Source organism: Chiloscyllium plagiosum, unplaced genomic scaffold (assembly GCF_037043375.1).
Source record: "Chiloscyllium plagiosum isolate Xiang-an unplaced genomic scaffold, Cpla_swu_hap1 HiC_scaffold_2, whole genome shotgun sequence".
NCBI classification, from domain to species: Eukaryota; Metazoa; Chordata; class Chondrichthyes; order Orectolobiformes; family Hemiscylliidae; genus Chiloscyllium; species Chiloscyllium plagiosum.
The window spans coordinates 3,833,434-3,857,079 of NW_028270140.1; the positions used below are offsets into that span (position 1 = coordinate 3,833,434).

General features: G+C 44.9%; 1 protein-coding gene across 2 annotated transcripts in view; it reads left to right on the forward strand.

The window, feature by feature from the left end:
• The first annotated feature begins 6,739 nt into the window (after positions 1-6,739).
• kank1a (KN motif and ankyrin repeat domains 1a) overlaps positions 6,740-23,646 on the forward strand; it is a 255,645-nt gene continuing 238,738 nt past the window's right edge. Inside the window, exon 1 of one of the 2 annotated variants that reach the window (XM_043718240.2) lies at positions 6,740-6,873. The gene's annotated coding sequence lies outside the window, so the exon portion shown is untranslated. The remainder of the gene's footprint in view (positions 6,874-23,646) is intronic. The other variant, XM_087994305.1, reaches the window with a different exon arrangement.

Genomic DNA, 23,646 nt, shown 5'->3' on the forward strand with positions numbered 1-23,646 from the left:
ACGTGCCATGTCATCTTATACCAGTGCTGTAAAGACTTCAGTGCAAAATTAGACACAAAGCCAAACGTTGCAGCGGCAGAGTGTCTGCCATTAATTAAACTTGAGATTGCATGTTTAGAATTCTAAATGGTAGTGTTATAAGTTGCTGAAAGTGCAAACTGATGACAATGTTGTGGCAGAATGGGACAAGTGACTGGGTATCCTCTTCCCAGCCAGACTGAAGGATTGTGAAATTAACAGCATATGACTGGGAAGGGAATACAATTGAGAATGCTGAATTCCTGGACATACCAGAAAGGGAATAAAGGTAAAGGCCAGGGATTGGTGTGAATTGGTGAGGCAGAGACCCTGCTCCAATTCTCGGTGTCATCCCAATCTCACTGCCCGGTTACTGTTGGTGGCAGGCAGGCTGGGGAGAGGGAGTTGTCCATTCAGTGGATGGAGATGGGGGACTGAGGTGGCAGCCGCGTTGCAAGCTGGTACTAACAGTGCCACTGTTAGACCCTTGTCAGGGCTTGGAATGTAGTCACATGCCTCCTGCAGAGCTGTGTTAGCACACCCCTGACCAATGCCCCCCTCCCTCTGCCAGGGGTAGAGGCTGCTAGTGGAAGAGACCAATGAGGTGCAATGCTCATCAATGTGAGAGAAGGTGATTCTCTGTCTGCACATCTCTGGACTATCAGTGGGAGGCAGGAGGTTCTCTTCTCCAGGATTGGGAGGAGGGGATTTCCTTGCCGTGCCTGGGCAGAGACTGTGGAGCTGCAGTGCCACAAGCTGTCATCTACTCCTTTCCCTGGCCAGGGTGAGTAGCCCACACTGCAAAGTTCTCAGTTCTCTACCTCTTTGTTCTCACAGGAGAAGAGGGCCCACAACGCCAAATTAAAGACCCAAATGGCAGCAGAATCTCATTTTTTATGATCTGAACACCAGAAGCAACATGGCACAGACAGATGTCTCCCGCCAATGTGAGGGTGTGGGCAGGAGGATATAATAGTGCACCATCCGAGATTGATGCCCGCTTGGCAGGGGAGGACAACTGTCTCCTGGAGACTGTAACCTTTTCCTGCAGAGTTTCTCCTTACAACTCTCCAGAATTGTCAGATACTCAGATTGAAGTGTGTATGGTGAAAGAAACAGGAGCACTTCAGGAGCTTATTTATTCTTAGAGAGAAGGGATGTGGTTGTGCATCATTGTATCCTCCTGCCCTAGCCCTCACTCATTCAGATATTTTCACATTGGTGAGTGGACTTTACAAATAGGTACAAGGCCAGAATCTGGTCAGAAGCAGCACATACATACCTGGCCAGCTGACGGAGGGTGTGACAGCAAAGGCTGGAGGACTGTCAGTGGGAGGGCTATGAGAGGCAGACTCATGCTGAGCTCCAGGATGGTGATGTTCAGTAAAATGGCAGGTGCTGAAGGTGCAGTGTGATGTGTGTGAAGAAGCAGTGTTGCAGTCAGAGGATTTGTGCGCAGGGGGGAAGTCCATCCATAAGACCATGTGACATAGGAATTGAAGTTGGCCATTCAGCCCATTTAGCCTGTTCCACCACTCAGTGAGACCATGGCTGATCATCCTCAACTCCACTTTCCTGCCCTTTCCTCATGATCATTGATTCCCTTACTCTGATTAAAAATCTGTCTCTCTCGCCTTTGAAAATGTATAACAACCCAGCCTCTACAGCCCTCTGGTGAAGAATTCCACACATGCAGAGAGAAATATTCCTCCTCATTTCTGCCTGAATTGTGTGACCTCTCATTTTGATTATTCCGTCTGGTCTAGACTCTCACACAAGGGGAAAGAAACTCACAGCCTATACTGTGAGGAGAAAGTGAGGTCTGCAGATGCTGGAGATCAAAGTTGAAACTTTATTGCTGGAACAGCACAGCAGGTCAGGCAGCATCCAGGGAACAGGAGATTCGACGTTTCGGGCACAGGCCCTTCTTCAGGAATGAGCAGAGAGTGTTCAGCAGGAGAAGATAAAAGGTAGGGAGGAGGGACTTGGAGGAGGGGCGTTGGAAATGTGATAGGTGGAAAGAGGTCAAGGTGAGGGTGATAGGTCGGAGTAGGATGGAGGTGGAGAGGTCAAGAAGAAGACTGCAGGTCAGGAAGGCGGTGCCGGGCTGGAGGGATTCGGCTGAGACAAGGTGGGGGGAGGGGGGATGAAGAAACTGGTGAAGTCCAAGTTCATCCCCTGTGGTTGGAGGGTTCCCAGTCGGAAGATAAGACGCTCCTCCTCCGACCGTCGCGTTGTTGTGGTTTGGCGGTGGATGAGTCCAATGACCTGCATATCCTCGGTGGAGTGGGAGGGCGAGTTGAAATGCCTCGGAACGCGCAGCCCTCCACTCCCTCCGTTCCAACCCCAACCTCACCATCAAACCAGCTGACAAGGGAGGCGCAGTAGTAGTTTGGCGCACTGACCTTTACACCGCTGAGGCCAAACGCCAGCTCGCAGATACCTCCTCCTACCGTCCCCTTGACCATGACCCCACCCCCCACCACCAAACCATCATCTCCCAGACCATCCATAACCTCATCACCTCAGGGGACCTCCCATCCACCGCCTCCAACCTCATAGTCCCACAACCCCGCACCGCCCGTTTCTACCTCCTGCCCAAAATCCACAAACCTGACTGCCCCGGACGACCCATCGTCTCAGCCTGCTCCTGCCCAACCGAACTCATCTCGGCATACCTCGACACGGTCCTGTCCCCATTAGTCCAAGAACTCCCCACCTACGTTTGTGACACCACCCACGCCCTCCACCTCCTCCAGGATTTCCGCTTCCCCGGTCCCCAACGCCTCATCTTCACCATGGACATCCAGTCCCTGTACACCTCCATCCCCCATCACGAAGGACTCAAAGCACTCCGCTTCTTCCTTTCCCGCCGTACCACCCAGTACCCTTCCACCGACACCCTCCTTCGACTGACCGAACTGGTCCTCACCCTGAACAACTTTTCTTTCCAATCCTCCCACTTTCTCCAAACAAAAGGAGTAGCCATGGGCACCCGCATGGGCCCCAGCTATGCCTGCCTCTTCGTAGGGTATGTGGAACAATCCATCTTCCGCAACTACACTGGCCCCACCCCCCATCTTTTCCTTCGCTACATTGATGACTGTATCGGCGCTACCTCGTGCTCCCACGAGGAGGTTGAACAGTTCATCCACTACACTAACACCTTCCACCCTGACCTCAAATTCACCTGGACAGTCTCGGACTCCTCCCTCCCCTTCCTAGACCTTTCTGTTTCTATCTCAGGCGACCGAATCAACACGGACATCTACTACAAACCAACCGACACCCACAGCTACCTGGACTACACCTCCTCCCATCCTGCCCCCTGTAAAAACGCCATCCCATTCTCCCAATTCCTTCGTCTCCGCCGCATCTGCTCCCAGGAGGACCAGTTCAAAATACGTACAACACAGATGGCCTCCTTCTTCAAGGACCGCAATTTCCCCCCCGACGTGGTCGACGGTGCCCTCCACCGCATCTCCTCCACTTCCCGCTCCTCCGCCCTTGAGCCCCGCCCCTCCAACCGCCACCAGGACAGAACCCCACTGGTCCTCACCTACCACCCCACCAATCTCCATGTACAGCGCATCATCCGCCGTCACTTCTGCCACCTCCAAACAGACCCCAGCACCAAGGATATATTTCCCTCCCCTCCCCTATCAGCTTTCCGTAGAGACCACTCCCTCCGCGACTCCCTTGTCAGATCCACACCCCCCACCAACCCAACCTCCACTCCCGGCACCTTCCCTTGCAACCGCAGGAGGTGCAACACTTGCGCCCACACCTCCCCCCTCACTTCTCTCCAAGGCCCCAAAGGAAACTTCCATATCCGCCACAGATTCACCTGCACCTCCACCCACATCATCTACTGCATCCGCTGCAGCCGGTGTGGCCTCCTCTATATTGGGGAGACAGGCCGCCTACTTGCGGAGCGATTCAGAGAGCACCTCTGGGCCACCCGGACGAACCAACCCAACCACCCTGTAGCACAGCATTTCAACTCGCCCTCCCACTCCACCGAGGATATGCAGGTCATTGGACTCATCCACCGCCAAACCACAACAACGCGACGGTCGGAGGAGGAGCGTCTTATCTTCCGACTGGGAACCCTCCAACCATAGGGGATGAACTTGGACTTCACCAGTTTCTTCATCCCCCCTCCCCCACCTTGTCTCAGCCGAATCCCTCCAGCCCGGCACCGCCTTCCTGACCTGCAGTCTTCTTCTTGACCTCTCCGCCTCCATCCTACTCCGACCTATCACCCTCACCTTGACCTCTTTCCACCTATCACATTTCCAATGCCCCTCCTCCAAGTCCCTCCTCCCTACCTTTTATCTTCTCCTGCTGAACACTCTCTGCTCATTCCTGAAGAAGGGCCTGTGCCCGAAACGTCGAATCTCCTGTTCCCTGGATGCTGCCTGACCTGCTGTGCTGTTCCAGCAATAAAGTTTCAACACAGCCTATACTGTGTCAAGTTTCCAAAGAATCTTGCATGCTTTGAGAAGGTCTCTTCTCATTCTTCTATATTCCACTGAGTACAGACCTAACCTTCTTAACCTCTCCTCCTAAGACAGTCCCAATGTACCTGGTATCAAATTCGTCATCATCCACCCAGGAGTGCAGTTATTTCCTTTTCTGTGCACACAGCACCCTCCTTCGAGAGGCTGGCAGCTTTAATTGAGAGTTATGTCTAACTGGTCAGTCCGTGGACACTGGAGCTGCACACAGATCTGCAAACTTTTGCCTTGACTTTGAGCTCAAGTTAATGGGTCAAGCTGAGAGGGAAATGAGAGGACTGGTTCCTTATGCTATTCTAGGTCCCTAATTGCCTCATCCTCTTTTGACTTTTATTATTTATAGAAGATTATAGTGAACATCTTATACACTCTCATAGACTCTCTTTTCCCCTCCTATTCATTGTATAGCTCTCCTCTGCACTTGAACATTTATGAAGCGTCTCAGTTGTATGAATTCATACATTACAGCAGTGGCTACACTCTGGAAGTAGTTAATTGATTATAAAACGCATTAGGATATCCTCTGTTTATGAAAGACACTGTAAAAATGTATGTTTTTCTCTATAAGAAAAATACATCTGTCCTAAGTGTTTATTTTCTGTCTCACTTTGATCCAATATGTTTAGCCATCCAGCTACTTCTAGCTTTGAACAACTTTACTTTTCCCCTCCTTGAACCATCTCAGCTTTGATCGCAACTCCCTCCCGTTGTTCAGTTCATGTTCATTGACCAGTTTTCAATTTTGCTTCCCCTGGTTAGATCCCATTTCAACTTTTCCTCTTCCAGTTTTTTTGTGTGTCTTCTGTTCTAAAGTCAAGTTATCATAGTCCTATCAGACTATTGGGCTGCTCCCTCATTAGAGAGAGAGAGAAAGAGATAGTTGTTGGTGGTTTAACCTGAGAAGAAGAGTCCTTCATAGTAATCTCAGGTCATATAAGAATTGAACCTTTGCTGTTGGTAACACTGTGTGTAATAAGAAAGTCATCCAGCCAACTGAGCTAATCAATCCTCTCTCTTGTTCTGTATCTTAATGATATAGTCATCAGTTTTGGCCTTTTGAGATTGGTAAGACCCTTCCTCCCACTGAAACATGCTCCAGTTGCCCCATCACATCCAGAATCTGATTCAAAGGCTCTTCCTTCCTTAAGCTTGGGATCCCACTGGGCTAGATCTGAAGAGTTGGCGAATCTGGGCTCCTTCTCCACCCAACTGCTCACTCTCCCATCTAAGCACCCTGTCCTCAGCATAAATACCAGCATCTACCTTTTCCCAGCAGCTACCAGTTCTGAACAAGGGTCACTGGACTCAAAATGTTGACTCTGCTTTCTCTGTACAGATGCTGCCAGACCTACTGGGTTTCTCCAGCAATATCTGTTTTTGGATCCAAAGAGTTGCAGAATTTCTCTTTGCCCTTTACACACTTGCCAGTCCAGTTGTTGGGAGTGGGTTAGCTCAGCTGGTTAGCTGGTTGATATGTGATACACAGGGATGCTAATTCCCAAACTGGCTGTGGTTACCATGAAGGAGCCCAGGGGAGAGGTCCTTCTCAACCTCTCCCCTGGCCTGAGGCATGGTGACCCTCAGGTTAAATCACCGCCAGTCCTTTTTTGTGAGCAGGGAAAGATTTAAAAGGGAGTTGAAGAGGAACATTTTCTTACAGAGGGTGATGCGTGTATGAAAATGAATTATCAGAGGAAGTGGTAGAGGCTGGTACAATTACAACATTTAAAAGGAATCTGGATGAGTACATGAATAGGAAGGTTTTTGAAAGATATGGGCAGAATGCTGGAAAATGGGACTAGATTAATTTAGGATATCTGGTTGACATGGAGAAGTTGGACCAGAGGGTCTGTTTCCATGCTGTATAGATCTATGACTCGAATGAGAGAGCACCCTTCCGTCTGAAAACACTATGGTAACTTGACCTTTGCTCCAGTCAATATTAGGATTAATTGTAATATTAGCTGCTCCTTACGACTTTCTGTAGCTTTCCTGGAAAGTTGCTCCTTTGTTTTCTCCCTGATACTAACAATGACTATTAAACTAACTGTGCATGTATTCTGCAGGCCCATATCCCAAGTTTAATCGATACTCGCTTTTCCCCAAGCACTGCATCTCCCACAGTTCCCCAACTCTGAGCGGTGTTCATGCGCAGAGTCAGCCAGCTCTGTGTGTGTGTGTGTGCATACAAAGACTGGTATCTTCACTCAGGGTTTTAGTTACAAGGAGGAGGCTGAGAGAGGAAGTAGGAATGAATAAATCTGTGCTGTCCTTTCAGAGAAAGCGGCTTTCCTTCGCCTTTTGTCGGGAGGCAGGGAGTTGCGGAAAGTTGTTGGTAAGTTTTGTTTTGGAGAGAGGAGTTGTGCTCCCTGGTGTTTTATTGCTTTTCTTTGATGGTGGAGGTCAGCATGGATTGAGGGAGGGTGTGAAGATTTTGTTTTGCTTATCTATCTGTGTAAAGTTTGATAAAGTTATTTGTGTGCAGTATTTACTGAGCTGCTCCGCTCCTTCACCAGTGAAACAATGTGTCTCAGCCTGGAGAGTGAAATGTAGCGGGCGGTGCGGTCAATGTGAGTATTTCTGTGGTTGTGAGTGACCGAGTGTTTTAATCCCAACACAAGGGCACCCCTTTCACTTCGAGTTCGAAGCTGAGGTTTTTAATTTTAATTCTCTAGAGCAGGATCCATGAGTATTGCTGGTGGGAGAAGCCAGTTAATGTGAAGGAGAACAGGTCTCAGTGACAAAGCAACAGCAGTGAACCTGTTCACATCCCCCAAGGGGGGGGGGGGGGGGGGTCCTGTGAGAGGAGAAACCAGGGTTTCACTCTGACCCAGGCGAGAAAATGTAATATGTTTGAAGTTTAATCTTGTAGGTACTGTGATTTCTTTTTAATTCTCCAGTCCTTCATTTAAAAAAAAATGCCAACTGTTGAAATTTTGTTGCGCTGGGGATAATAAGGAGGAGGAGGAGGCCATTCGGCCCCTCGTGGTCACCCTGTTATTCAGTAAGATCTGGCCCGAAGTGCACTTTCCTCTCTGCCCCTGTAATCCTCCACCCCTTGTAGACCAAAACCAGCTTTGAATATATTCGTTGACATGGCCTCCACTACTGTCTGCAGCACAGAATTCCAAAAGTTAACAGCATTCCAAAAGAGAGAACCTTCCCCCCCCCCCCCCCCCCCATGTTTGCTTTAAATAGGAGAGCCCTGTAAGACTGAGAAATAGGAACCAGGAGTAGGCTGTTTGAGCCTTTCAGTAGGATCATAGTTGATCTGGTATTCCTCACGTCCACTTTCCTACCCTTTCCTCTGTAATCCTTTGATTCCCCGACTGATCAAGAATCTATCCATCCCAGCCTGAAGTATACACACGGACTCTGTCCCACAGCTCTCTTATGGCAAGGAGTTTCAAAAACACTGCACTCTCAGAAGGAATTCCTCCTCATCTCAGTCTGATATTGTCATCCCTTTACTCTGAGATTTACTCTGAGACCACTCCTGTGGTCCTAGACCCTCCCACTGAGGGGAGATATCCTCTGTGTTTACCCTGTCAAGTTCCATAAGAATCTTATAATATACCTGTTTCTGTGTGATCTTCTAACGTTGGAGAAAAATTGAAGCCACTCCTGTTATTCAACAAAGATCTGCACAATTCGATATGCATTGGGGAGGGGGGAGTATCCATACATTTTAATTTGGAAAACATTTTGTGTTGTTTTCTTTTTAAAAAAAAAGGTTATAATTCTGTGAATATTTGCAGGGATTTGGCACAAGTCTGGTGACTTATTTGCTTTTGATTTGGATTTTGCAGTTCCTTTACAAGTTTTGTTATTTCTGTGATATTTCACATGTTTATACAGTAGTGGTAGCAGGACTTGATATGACTTTTTTTTCTAAACTTTTCCTTTTTTAATGAGAGGTTTTGTTTATTTAATGATGTAATATTGTTTTGCCCTTTTTAATGGATCAAGTTTTTGCAGGAAGGCAAGCCTTCTAGTTATGGTAAACTGATGGTGATAATTCTCAGGTTTTGCTGGTTTAGTTTCAATAATAACTGGAAAGGTTTGTTATGATACTGAGGCCACCTCTGACAGATTGAAAAGGAAACTGATGATATTATGAGGGTTAATCATTTGGGCAGTAAATGGATACGTGTTGATCATAACTTAGAAAAAAGTAAATGGGTGTCAACTGTAAAGCCTGTGAATAGCACAAGGTCTAAATAAGTAATGAGGAATTGCAACACAAGTGCGTTATAACTTTACAAGCCACAGTTCCTCAATATGTTTCTTATAGTTATGTAAAAAGGTGAATCCTTTGTAGTCTTCTGAAGTAATGTTGTTGACCCAAATTCTATTGCTTTGCTTATTTTACTTTCTAAGAGAATGTAGAGAATTGAGTAACTCCATTTAGGTCTAGATGACTAGCAAATACTACTCCATTTGCTGTAGCAGTTGACATTGTCTGAATTCCCTGATTAGATTGCTGCTGTGTAATCTACACCTATTCGGTATCTTAAATTTACAATAGATGAGAATCACAGAAACTAGGTTAAGATTCTATCTATTATTCACTACTTCAAAACTGAAATAATTTCATGACTAGTGCTTCTTTGTTATAATTCCACAGGACAAATCGTCAGAAAGCTCTGCATTTGTCAGATTCCATGACTAGCCATCATGGAGTCTATTTTAGTTTATGTAGTAAACAGAATACTGGTTTCTCTCCCCCACTGAGACCTAGGTTTAGCTCCAGCTCAGACTAGAGCAGAAATAAATCAATTTTGGTTGTCAAGGTAAGTTAATACAGCCTCACAAATTTCCAGTTCGCAATGAATGTGAGTTTGTATTGGTTCAGGTCAGATGGTAGCATATGTATTTGAGTTGGTAGACTATTCATTTGAAGAATGGGTGTGTAGCTTAGGCACTTGCAATTTCATTATTGGGTGCTCTTTTATTAATGAGGCATGAAGCCAGAATATGCCTATCGTGGATGTTTAGGTTGGTGTGAAAGAAATGTATAACACTAATTTAAAATATCAACTTTCATCCTCCTGTCAACACCCAAAATCCGATTAGCTGGTTGTAATTTCTTTAATGTGGGAGTGATGTACAAATCTGATGCTGTTTTACTCCTTTGGAATACTTAGGAAAATAGTAGGAACATGAAACCTGCTCTGCTCCCGATTTTAGTTTGTCTTGATCTGTACCTTTTTTTTAAAAAACTTATTTCGTAGGTGTACAAGAATAGAACATAGAATATTAAGTGCAGTACAGGCCCTTCGGCCCTCGATTATGCCACAGGTCGGTGCAACAATCTGAAGCCCATCTAACTTGCACTATTCCATTATCATCCACATGTTTATCCAATGACCATTTTAAATGCTGTTAAAGTTGGTGAATCTACTACTGTTGCAGGCAGTACCTTCCATGCCCTTAGTTTCTTTACTCAGAGTAATATCTCTGACATCTGTCCTATATCTATCACCCCTCAATTTAAAGCTATATCCCCTCGTGCTAGCCATCGCCATCAGAGGAAAAAGGCTCTCACTGTCCACCCTATCTAACCCTCTGATTATTTTATGTCTCAATTAAGTCACCTCTCAACCTTCTTCTCTCCAGTGAAAAAAAGCCTCCAGTCCCTCAACCTTTCCTCATAATACCTTCCCTCCATGCCAGACAACATTCTAGTAAATCTCCTCTGAGCCCTTTCCAAAGCTTCCATATCCTTCCTATAATACGGTGACCAGAACTGTACGCAATATTCCAAATGCGGCCGCACTAGAGTTTTGTACAACTGTAGCATGACCTCATGACTTCAAAATCCAATCCCTCTACCAATGAAAGCTCACACACCATATGCCTTCTTAACAACCCTATCAACCTGGGAGGCAACTTTGAGGGATCTATATACAGAGTCACCAAGATCTCTCTGCTCATCGACACAACCAAGAAACTTGCCATTAGCCCAGTACTCTTGATTCCTGTTGCTCCTTCCAAAGTGAATCAGCTCACACTTTCCTGCGTTAAACTCCATTTGCCATCTCTCAGCCCAGCTCTGCAGCTTATCTATGTCCCTCCTGTAACCCACAACATCCTTCAGCACGATACACAATTCCACCAACCTTAGTATCATCTGCAAATTTACTAACCCATCCTTCTATGCCCTCATCAGGTCATTTTATCAAAATGTCAAACAGTATTGGCCCCAAAACAGATCGTTGCGGTACACCATTAGTAACTGAACTCCAGGATGAACATTTTCCATCAACCACCAACCTCTGTCTTTGTTCAGCTAGCCAATTTCTGATACAAACAGCTAAATCACCCTCAATCTCATGCCTCTGTATTTTGTGCAATAGCCTACTGTGGGAAGCCTTAACAAATGCCTTACTGAAATCCATTTACCCAACACATCAACCACTTTACCCTCACCTACCTGTTTGGTCACCATCTCAAAGAACTCAATAGAGTTTGTGAGGCACTTGGACTTCAGCGTTAACTTAAGAGGAGGGCTTATACAAATTAGGCCCGTTTTCTCTAGAATTTTAGAAGGTTAAGAGATGATTTGATCAAAGACTTGAAGATATTATTAAGAAAATATGGGATAGATAAACTATATTAAAGTATAGGAGACTGATTGATTGATTGATTGATTGATTAGCAAGGTTAGATCTCATGGTTAGATCTCATGAAATGCAGGGAGAACTAGCCATTTGGATACAGAACTGGCTCAAAGGTAGAAGACAGAGGGTGGTGTTGGAGGGTTGTTTTTCAGACTGGAGGCCTGTGACCAGTGGAATGCCACAAGGATCGGTGCTGGGCCCTCTACTTTTAGTCATTTACATAAATGATTTGGATGTGTGCATAAGAGGTACAGTTAGTAAGTTTGCAGATGACACCAAAATTGGAGGGGTATTGGACAGCGAAGAGGGTTACCTCCGATTACAACAGGATCTGGACCAGATGGGCCAATGGGGCTGAGAAGTGGCAGATGGAGTTTAATTCCGATAAATGCGAGGTGCTGCATTTTGGGAAAGCAAATCTTAGCAGGACTTATACACTTAATGGTAAGGTCCTCAGGAGTGTTGCTGAACAAAGAGACCTTGGAGTGCAGGTTCATAGCTCCTTGAAAGTGGAGTCGCGGTAGATAGGATAGTGAAGAAGGCTTTTGGTATGCTTTCCTTTATTGGTCAGAGTATTGAGTACAGGGGTTGGGAGGTCATGTTGCGGCTGTACAGGACATTGGTTAGGCCACAGTTGGAATATTGCGTGCAATTCTGGTCTCCTTCCTATCAGAAAGATGTTGTGAAACTTGAAAGGGTTCAGAAAAGATTTACAAGGATGTTGCCAGGGTTGGAGGATCTGAGCTACAGGGAGAGGCTGAACAGGCTGGGGCTGTTTTCCCTGGAGCGTCGGAGCTGAGGGGTGACCTTATAGAAGTTTACAAAATTGAGGGGCATGGATAGGATAAATAGGCAAAGTCTTTCTTTTCCCTGGGGTTGGGAGTCCAGAACTAGAGGGCATATGTTTAGGGTGAGAGGGGAAAGATATAAAAGAGACCTAAGGGGCAACCTTTTCACGCAGAGGGTGGTACGTGTATGGAATGAACTGCCAGAGGATGTTGTGGAGGCTGGTACAGTTGCAACATTTAAGAGGCATTTGGATGGGTATATGAATAGGAAGTGTTTGGAGGGATATGGGCCAGGTGCTGGCAGGTGGGACTAGATTGGGTTGGGATATCTGGTCAGCTTGGACAGGCTGGACCGAAGGGTGTGTTTCCATGCTGTACATCTCTATGACTCTATATGCACTGGTTGGGCATTGGAGAATTATGAGCATAGTCTGAGAATGAGGGCCAAACCATTGTGAGATGTTAGGAAGCATGCCTACACTCAAAGGATGAGAGAGGTTTGGAACTCCTATCCATTGACAGCAGTGAATGAAGGATCAGTTGGTAAGTTTAAATCTGAGAATTTTTTGTTAAGTAAAAGTGGTAATAGATATGTGCCAAAGGCAGGTATGTGGAATTAGGCCACAGGTCATCCATGATCTCATTGAGTGGTGGAACAGGCACGAGGGGTCCTCTCTTCCTGTTCTCCTATATCCTTTAATCTAACAATCAGTCTGAAAAACCATATTTCCTCATCAATGCACAGCCTTACTGACTCAGACGTTTTAACAGCCTCAGATTTGATCACCCTTTCTGAACTTGAACAGAAAGCCAGTCGTGATCTTTCTGGATGCTGTTTTATTTTATTTAACCATAAAGCGATATCTTACTTTACGGATGTCAGCTCCATCAGAGAACAAGCTGTGGTTGTTGGGATTGTGAAGGTGAGTGGAACACTAAGCTTCTTGGAATTTTAATCTCTTAACCAGCTTGATGAAAGGATGGAATAGTTTGCTTTTGTAGATTTGCTTCTCTGGTGATTACACCTTAGCAGTAACTTATGAAATTACTGAAATTCATACTTCTCTGACTTGGAATGTATCTGAGGGTAAATCTCTTGCTTGGAGCATGTTTTAGCTTAACTTCATGAAGGTTTTTTGCCTCTTTCAAAATTAATAACCTGTCTTTTAAAGCAGTACAATGTTAACATGCCTTCTCCAGTTAAATATTGGGGGGGGGGGGGGGGGGGGGGCGCGGTGGCTAGGTATGGAAAAAGCCACTGAGTCAAAGAAGGAAATCTTAGGACAGATGACCAAAATCTTGGTCGAATTGCTCATTTTTCTTTTTCAGGAAGATAGCTGGAGTGAAAGAAGGTTTGAGGAGGCATTTTGAGTTTGCAGGGCTCAGACAGCTGGTGTTGCAACTGCCAAGATTGGGAACAAAGCAGAAAGTGGGAAAAGTATAGAAGCCAGAGTTGGCGGAAAGTTTTCAAAGAATTGTATGGGATTAGTTGATTTTGAGGTAGGAAGGGCTAAAGACATGGTAATCATTGTCTCCAAGGATGAGAAATTGAATATCAAGGCTAATATGGTACCACTATTTAAGAAAGCTGGTAAGGACAAGCCAGGAACTATAGACCAGTGAGCCTGACGTCGGTGGTGGGCAAGCTGTTGGAGAGAATCCTGAGGGATAGGATTTCCATGTATCTGGAAAGGCAAAGACTGATTTGGGATAGTCAATATGGCTTTGTGCGTGGGAAATCATATCTCACGAACTTGATTGATTGAGTTTTTTGAAGAAGTAACAAAGAGAATTGAGGGCAGAGCGATGGACATGATCTATATGGGCTTCAGTAAGGCATTCGACAAGGTTCCCCATGGAAGACTAGTTAGCAAGGTTAGATCTCATGGAATACAGGGAGAAGTAGCTGCTTGGGTACAGAACTGGCTCAAAGGTAGAAGACAGAGGGTGGTGGTGGAGGGTTGTTTTTCAGACTGGAGGCCAGTGGAGTGCCACATGGATCGGTGCTGGGTCCTGTACTTTTTGTCGTTTACGTAAATGATTTGGATGTGAGCATAAGAGTTATAGTTAGAAAGTTTGCAGATGACACCAAAATTGGAGGTGTAGTGGACAGTGAAGAACGTTACCTTAGATTACAATGGGATCTTGATCAGATGGGCCAATGGGCTGAGGAGTGGCAGATGGAGTTTAATGTAGATAAATGCGAAGTGCTTCATTTTGGGAAAGCAAATCTTAGCAGGACTTAATGGTAAGGTCTTAGGGAGTGTTGCTGAACAAAGACCTTGAAGTGCAGGTTCATAGCTCCTTCAAAGTGAAGTCGCAGGTAGATAGGATAGTGAAGGTAGTGTTTGGTAATCTTTTCTTTATTGGTCAGAGCGTTGAGTATAGGAGTTGGGAAGCCATGTTGGGACTGTACAGGACATTGGTTAGGCCACTGTTGGAATATTGCATGCAATTCTGGTCTCCTTCCTGTCAGAAGAATGTTGTGAAACTTCAAAAGGGTTCAGAAAAGGGGATGGCACGGTGGTATAGCAGTTAGCACTGCTGCCTCACAGCACCAGGATCCCAGGGTTGATTCCAGCCTTGGGTGACTGCCTATGTGGAGTTTGCACATTCTCCCTGTGTCTGCGTGAATTTCCTCTGGGTGCTCCAGTTTCCTCCCACAATCCAAAGATGTGCAGGTCAGGTGAATTGGTCATGCTAAATTGCCCATACTCAGGGGTGAATATGGGGAATGGGTCTAGGTGGGTTACTCTTCGGAGGGTTGTGTGGACTTGTTGGGCCGAAGGGCCTGTTTCCATACTGTAGGTAATCTAATCTAAAGGATTTACAAGGATGTTGCCTGGGTTGGAGGATGTGAGCTATAGGGAGAGGCTGAATTGGCTGGGGCTGTTTTCCCTTGAGTGTCGGAACCTTATAGAGGTTTATAAAATCATGAGGGGCGTGGATAGGATAAATAGACAAGGTCTTTTCACTGAGGTGGGGGAACTAGAAGGCATAGGTTTAGGGTGAGAGGGGAAAGATATAAAAGAGACCTAAGTGGCAATGTTTTCACGCAGAGGGTGATACGTGTATGTGTTTTAAAAAATTCTCAAGGTCAGGTTCGTAGGAGAGTAGTCTGACACAGAACAAACGACCAAGAGGCGAGTCTGCTAGAATATGAGCATTTTATTCCCCGCAGCGTCGCCACAACCAGGTCTCATACTTACAACGGGTCTGGCTTATACTCACTCTACATGTTACCGGAACTGGGAGCCGTCAGTTCTCGTAGAGCGGTTGCCAACAACCCACGCTCGGCGGTTAAACGTAACCCCGGAGCAGACTCACCGAACTGGAGACTTTTCCAGCTGATATACTCTTTTCCAGATATAAACATTCATGTGAACAGCAGAGCAAGGCTAAAAAACACATTCCATTCTGGTTACATACAGATAAGAAGATTCACACGGGGAGGTGTGTAATAAGATTCACAAGGGACTAAGCAACACCTCCATTCCGGTTAGATTCACACATGTATTGGGACATAATTTTTAACCGTTTCACCACAGTATGGAATGAGCTTCCAGAGGAACTGGTGGAGGCTGGTACAATTACAACATCTAAAAGGTGAGTATATGAATAGGAAAGGTTTGGAGTGATATGGACAAAGTGAGTACTTCAGATACTGGACCTCAGAGTCAAGATTAGAATGGTGCTGGAAAAGCAAAGCAGGTCAGGCAGCATATGAGGAGCAGGAAAATTGGCGCTTTGGGCAAAAGCCCAAAAAAGGGATATGGGCTGGGTGCTGGCGAATGGGACTTGATTAGGTTTGGATATCTGGTTGGCATGGATGCGTTGAATTGAAGGGTCTGTTTCCGTGCTGTACATCTCTATGACTTTAAGCCGTTGTAGTTCAGATCGCACGAGGTTGTTTACTTTGTGAATGCAAATCACCTGAAGCCAAGTCATGGTCTCCTCATTTGCTGAGTTTAAGATGACTACTTCACTCCTTAGTCTGGATGGAGGACAGGCCCTGAATATGTGCGGTATTAGGGCTTTTTCCACGGGTGTAAAGTGTTTTGCATGACAGTCCCAGCAGTGGGAGGTGGCTCTGCAGGGTGAACTGAACCTGTTTAATAACAATCCCTTTTGACCTAATAGCTCAAAGCCTATTTCACAGATTGGGTTCATCCCAAGGAACTTGTTTGTAACTTCCTGTGTTTCCCATTCCTTGATACAGAGGATATCTGCTGGTGGATCATGTTCTGAACAGCTGCTTCATATAGGATACAAGGCGGGTAGTGGGCAGTGGGTGGGTTGTACATGTTATCATGGAGTGGCTGAGTGTGTTAGAGTGGATGGTTTCAACTAGCTTGTGAATTTTCCCCAGTAAGCTGAATAGTCAGGAATGATGTCTGTGAGGATAGGAAGCCAGGGGATTAGTGTTGACCAGAAGTTCCAGTTATGATGTGCATTATTGCATAGACACATTTAGTTGTTTGACCATGGCCAGACAGCTGTACAGTGTTCTGCTGTGCGGTTTAATGGGAAATAGGTTCATGGTGCATCGTAGTAATGTCCCTACGTCTGAATCTGGAGACTCACCTGTCCCAAGGTTGACTATCTCAGCGCCGGGAGGACTAGGTTCAAGACCCACTTGCTCCAGAGGTGTCTATTAGCATCTCTGAATGAGGAGAAAATGTAAAAAAAACAATTATTGCATGGTTTAACATCTTTGTGCATATACAATGGAACACATTAACTGCAACTTTAAGTCTGTGGAAAATTTGTTTCAGGTGACAGTTTTATATGTCAGTTATTTTGAAAGTCTATTGTTAACTTGAGTCTATTTTTAATTCCCTTTTTTTAAATATGGTGGTGTCTCAGAAATTAATGTTTTCTTTGCCTTCAGCTTTAAGTTAAATAGAGTTCACATTTATTTATTAATTCTTCTCATTCTGCTTCTGTATAATTCCAAATACCCTTCAAGCAACAGAAGGTATGATCTTCTACAGTTACTGTATTATTTACCAAATGAGTTGGTATGAATTGTATAACAAAAAAGTAGCTCCTGAAAATCAAAAACGAACTCCTGGAAGATACCATGATGAGACCTCCAAAAACGTTATTTTGATTCCTTGTGTGTTTTGAAGTACATAAGTTATTGATGTTTTCTTTAAATATCACAGGCAAGTGATGAGAGTTGGGGGGTACATAGAGGCAACTGAAGGTATAGCTACAAACAGTAGAACGACATGAAGTTTGGATAAGAGAACAGAGTAAAGACTTTTGACTTGAGGGCTATAGGGCTAAGTCTTGAGAGATTAAAAGTACAGAAGGGTAAGAAAACCAATGGATTTAAGTTGTGACCGGAAAATTTGAAAATTAGAAGGTGCTAAGAGACCAGATCAACAAGGATGGGGCTGATGGGTGAATAGGACCCCTGATAAATGTGAGATGATGCACTTTGGAAGAACGAACAAAAAAGGGAGTATTTGATGAGTGGAAGGTCACTAGGAAGCTCAGAGGAACAGCAGGGTTTTGGGGGTGCTTGTCCCCAAATCCCTGAAGGTTGCAGGACAGGTGAATAGAGTCGTTAAGAAGGCAATATGGATGCATGCTGTTATCAGTCATGGCATAGATGACAAGAGCAGGGAGGTGATGTTGGACCTGTGCAGGACCTTAGTTAGGTCACAGCTGGAATACTGTGTGCCTTTCTGGTCACCACAGGAAGGATGTAGTAGCACTCGAAAGGGTAGAGAGGAGATTCACCAGGATGTTGCCTGGGTTGAAGTATTTTAGTGATGAAGAGAGACTGGATACGCTCTTGTTTTCTTTGGAGCAGAGAGGGTTGAGTGGAAACCTGACTGAGGAGGATAACATCATGAGGAACATAATAGGTTGAATAGAAAGCAGCTGTTCCCCCTCCGTCAAAGGGCCTATAACAAGGGGGCATGGCTCTTGTGGTACAGTGATAGCCTTCCTATCTCTGATCTCAGAGGCCTGGGTTCAAATCCTACCTGTTCCAGAGGTGTGTTCTAACATCTCTGAGCAGGTTAAAATTATGCTTCTTTGTAAGATTTTTTTTTTTTTGAAGTGAAAAGCAGGAGGTTTAGAGGAATTTTGAGGAAAAACCTTTCTCACCCAGAGGGTGGTGGCATCTAGAATGCATTGCTTGGGAGGGTAGTTGATGCGGGAAAACACACAACCTTGAGAAAACACTTGGAGGAACATGTGAAGCATCATAGCATTCAAGATTATGGGCCTAATGTGGGAAAGTGAGACTCATGTTGGTAAAATATTTTTGGTGGTACAGATTCAAAGGGCTGAAAAGCCTTTCCTGATCTGTATGATTCTATGTACTTCAGAATATGGACAAAATATGTCCGAGTCAGAGAGGCACAGCAGGGAAACAGATCCTTTGGTCTAACTCGTCAATGCCGACCAGATATCCTAAAATCTAGTCCCGTTTGCCAACAATAAACCTTTCCTTTACATAATCCCATCCAGATGCCTTTTAAATGCTGCAATTGTACCAGCCTCCACCATTTCCTCTGGCAACTCATTCCATAGACGCACCACCCTCTGTGTGAAAAAGTTGCCATTTAGGTCCCTTTTAAAATTTTTCTCCTTTTCTCCCTAAACCTATGCCCTCTAGATCTGGACTCGCCCACCCTAGGAAAAATCCCTTTGCTTTTTACCTTATTCATGCCCCTCATGATTTTGTAACCCTCTATAAGGTCACCCCTCTGCCTCCGACCCTCCAGGGATGAATAGCTTGAGGTTATAAGGGAAAGCAAACTGGCTAGGAGAAATACGAGATGTGACAGCATGAATAATGGATTTGGTAGCAGATGGTTGAAGTAGGCATGGAGGCAGGGTGTAGACACAGACTGAAGTAGTTTAAGGTGATGATTAGAGGGTGGATGTCATGCTGAAGTTGTGATCAGTCCGGTTCTGACAGGAATTGTATCTAAGATTGAAATAGATAGCAAGTTTACGGTGGGTTTAAATATTGAATTTTTCCAATATTTAACCAGAGAAAATAGTAAATCATCTGATAATGATGATAAAGCAGTCTTTCGCAGAGGAACTGGAGAAATCCAGTTGATTGTTGAGCAAGGGCATCTGAAATACTTTAAATCACATAATAAAATTCACATTCATGGGATTTAGTAGTTTGTTGCTGTTACCTGACACAGTTTGCTAAATTTAAGAAATACTATAGTTTCTGCTTTCTTGTGATATTTGTTTGCCATATAATCTTAAGAATGACTATTGGATTTTTGCCAAGTTAAAAATCACACAACACCAGGTTATAGTTCAACAGGTTTAATTGGAAGCACTAGCTTTCGGAGTGTTGCTCCTTCATCAGGTGACTATCACCTGGTGTTGTGTGATTTTTAACTTTGTACACCCCAGTCCAACACCAGCATCTCCAAATCATGACTCCGATCGACACCACTAACTGCTGCATTTTAGCCAGCATGTGAACTATTCTCCTTTGTTTAAATTGTTACTTGCTGATGGGTTAACTTTATCCATGATCAATAATATCCTCAACTGAAGGAGAATTATGACGAGATAAAACAAAGAACTGTGGATGATGAAAATCTGAAACAAACAACATAAATTGCTGGTGAAACTCAGCAGGCCTGACAGCATCTGTGGAGAGAAACCAGAGTTAATATTGAGTGTAGTGACCCTTCCTCCCAATGCCTGCCTGACCAAAGATCACTGGACCCGAGAGTTAGGATGAATTGAGCTGAAGTCAGAAGCTTCAACATACAGTTTTCAGAATCCCTTCCTGTTCTTTTTCCACTTTATTTTGTGAAACAAACCGTGATTCAAAAGATGATTTACGCTATCTTAGTCCATCCATATTAAAAGGTTCAGCCTTTCATCATCTTGACTGTATATTTACTCTCTGCATAATGAACGTCGTACCATCTTGTTGAATGATTAGAATCCCTACAGTGTGGAAACAGGGTCTTTGGCCCAACAAGCCCACACTGACCCTCAAGAGTAACCCACACAGACCCATTCTCCGAGCTGAAAATGTGTTGCTGGAAAAGCGCAGCAGGTCAGGCAGCATCCAAGGAGCAGGAGAATCGACGTTTCGGGCATGAGCCCTTCCTGAAGAAGGGCTGACCTGCTGCGCCTTTCCAGCAACACATTTTCAGTTCTGATCTCCAGCATCTGCAGTTCTCACTTTCTCCTAGACCCATAATCTGACCCTATATTAACCCTTGACTAATACACCTAACACTATGGGCAATTTAGCTTGGCTAACTGCATATCTTTGGATTTTGGGAGGAAATCGGAGCACCCTGAGGAAACCCGCACAGACATGGGGAGAATGTGCAAACTCCACACAGCCAGTCACCTGAGGTGGGAATAGAACCCAGGTCCCTCAGTGGTAACCACTGAGCCACTGTGCTGCCCATTTGTTCTTTTGCAATTTAACTTGAGGTTACTTTTTGAATTTACTTTTTTAAAATATCTTAACTACCTCTATAAAATTACCTCTGGTTATTCAATCTTGCCACAAAAAGCTCTTTTTTTGTTTAAAAGAAGTCTTTTTAGACTCTCAAACTCAGCACTGGATATCAACCTTTTGCTTTCTGTCCCCACTGTACCCAGTCTTTGAATTTACATTTGTGGGCAGTTCAGAGGAGGTTCACTAGATTTTTCCACCCTTCATCTCTGGAATCACTGCATGGAGGCTGGTATCCCATCACCAAGTCACCCTTTATTTACATGTGCACAGTACTTGGGCACTGACCAGCCAGCTCAGAGCCAGTCCCTAGCCTGAGAAGAGCTTTAGAATCTCCTGCTTATATCAGTCAGCCAGGGCTCCCTGATTGGGGCTATTAACCTGGGCCAATCAGAGATCTCCTACTCAATGAGATCCACTTGGCCCTGATCCTGGTCCCAATAACTACAGGGGTTTGAGAAATCAAACAGTTTAGGCCTATACTTTCTGAAGTTTAGAAGAATGAGTAGAAATCTAATTGAGGCAGAGAAGATGCTGGGAGAGGATTGACACAGATGCTGCTGACGTAGAGAGGATGTTTCCTCATGGGAAAATCTAGAATGAGAGATCACAGTGGAGCAGAATTGAGAGATAAAGAGAAATTACTCCCCTCCAAAAGGTCATGAATCTGTGGACTTCATCACCCCAGGGTGCAGTGGATGGTGGAACATTGATTAAATTTAAGGAAGAGTTGGACAGATTTTTTAACTAGTGGGTTCGAGGGTTATGGAGAGCGGGCAGGGAAGTGAATTTGAGGCCAAGATGAGTTCAGCCGTGATCAAATGACTGAACTGGTTGGAGGGGCTGAAAGGCCTACTCTTTCCCCTAATTATGTAAATCTCTCCAGTATTAAGTTTAGTTCATTTATACTACATTTAATTTTGTTGGGGCTCTTTGAAATTTGACATTCACAGTACATTTTCTCCTTTACTACCATTTCAGCCAGACCCTAGTATTCAACCATATTTTTAGTCATTTATTATAAACTCACTGTGTTCCCAGGTAAAATTGATTGGAACATTTTTCATAAGTGATGAGAGAACTAAACCCAACCCTATGATTTACTGAGAGGATTACTGTGCACCATCTTTAATTTATATGCAGCTGAAGAAGCAGAAATGTGGGCTTAAGACACATTTTGGTTAGTGGCTTGAAATATTGTACCAAGCATAAAATTAAATCTGTGTATTTGGGTGGGAAGAGAGGGAGCCAGCATCTACTGACCTGTTAGTCTGATGGCAGAGAAGGTGCAGGGGAGTATGTGGATGTGGTGTAATTTGAGTTTTAATGATTTAAATTATTAGACTAATTAAATCACGAGATAGTGGAGTAGTACATTTGCATGGATGGCAGATGTGTTTTTTTTTCTTTCTTTTTAACCCCCACACTACCACCTAAGTGTGGTAGTGCTTATTTTTTTTTCCCCAATGGCAGATGTGTTAATGGAGTGATTGGAATGAGGGCCAGGTGGATCTCATTGACTGAGATCATTGTTTGGGATTATTAACCTGGGATGATCAGGGACGCTCTGGCTGACCGATTTACAGCCAGCAGATTTAGAATCTCTTCAGTTTAGGGTACTGACTTTATGCTGGCTGGGTTATAGTCAGTGTATTACTGCTGTTGTGGGTATTTGCTTTTTTATGGGGGGGTGGGAGATTCCTGAACTGGCTGAATTATATAGCCATATAAATAAAAGCAAATTACTGCGAAAGCTGGAATCTGAAATCAAAAGAGAAAATGCTGGAAAATCTCAGCAGGTCTGGCAGCATCTGTAAGGAGAGAAAAGAGCTGACGTTTTGAGTCTAACTGACCCTTTGTCAAAGCTTTGATTTGTTCAGATTTTCCAGCATTTTCTCTTTTGGAATTATATAGCTAGTTTGTTAACTGATATTCCTTTTTTCTTATTATTGAGAATTGATTTCTAAACTGCCTGATCACACAGTCAATGTTTCAGATGTAACTCAGTTCTCATTAGGGAATTGTTGTTTCATTGGCTGGTTGCAGCATCTGTGTCATTCTTTTCTCCTTTACTTTTGAGAAAAGAACTATGCTGATTTTGTGGTAGGGCTTGTCCCTTACATTCTGGTTTGTTTTCTTCTGAATGTGTTTTCACTTTTTTGGTGTTTGCACTGAGCCCTTGTGAGAAAATGCGTCTTTCCAGATGAGCTGGCCCCATATGGGTAGGCCTGGCCCTTCGTGGGTGACTAGGCCTCTGTAAAGACTGAACACCTGTGTGTCTGCTGGGAGATGAGCAATTGCTGAATCCTAGAGTGGACCAAACCCCTGTGAGTTAACTGCACCTTTACAATTTTCCTGTGTTCCTGTGAGTGGGCCTATTTCTTTGGATGGACCAGGCCTCAGAAGACTGAACACCTGTGTGTGTGGTGTGGACTCGGCCTTCGGGACTGGACCAAATCTCCGAGTTAACTGCAGCTTCACAATGTGCTGTGTTCGAGAGTGGGCCTGGTTCTCCCTGGAAGAGCCAGGCCTTAAGGGAGACTGATCACCTGTGTGTATGCTGGGAGGTCAGCATTTGCTACATCCTGGAGTTTCAGTGTGGACTCTGCTTTCAGGTGTAGACTCTGCCTTTGTCTTCGAAAATGTATTGAGGATTTTGTGAAATCTGCTACTGTATGTGGGTTTTGTAATTAATTGTTTGAGTACGGGCCAGAGTGGGCTAGTCAGTACATGGGGTGGCCGGGAGCTGGAGGGTCAATGACCGGCCAAGGGGGATTTGTTAGTACGCAGAGTGCCTGAGGGCTAGGTAGCTGACAGTGTGCCTGTAGGAAAGCTGGTCAGGGGAGAGGGGCAGCTAGTACACGGGCTGACTGGGGGCCGGAGGGTTGATGACTGGCCTGGAGGAAAGTAGGCCAGGAGGAACCTGTCAGTACGTGGGGTGGGTGGGGCCAGGCAACTGTTAGCGTCCTCACAGGAAAGCCGGTATAGGCCAGTCAGTACATGGGAGGCTGAGCCAGTCGGCTGATAGCAACTCAAAGGAAGGCTGACCGGTGAAGGACTGGTCAGTATGCAGGGAGGCTGGGACCTGGGCAGCTGATGGCTGGTCCGTAGGAACACTGGCCAGGAAGAAGGGTTAGTCAATACGTGGGGCGGCTGGGAGCTGGAAGGCTGATAGCCCGACTGTAGGAGGGCAGGTCGGGGCTGGTTTGTTTAGCACGCGG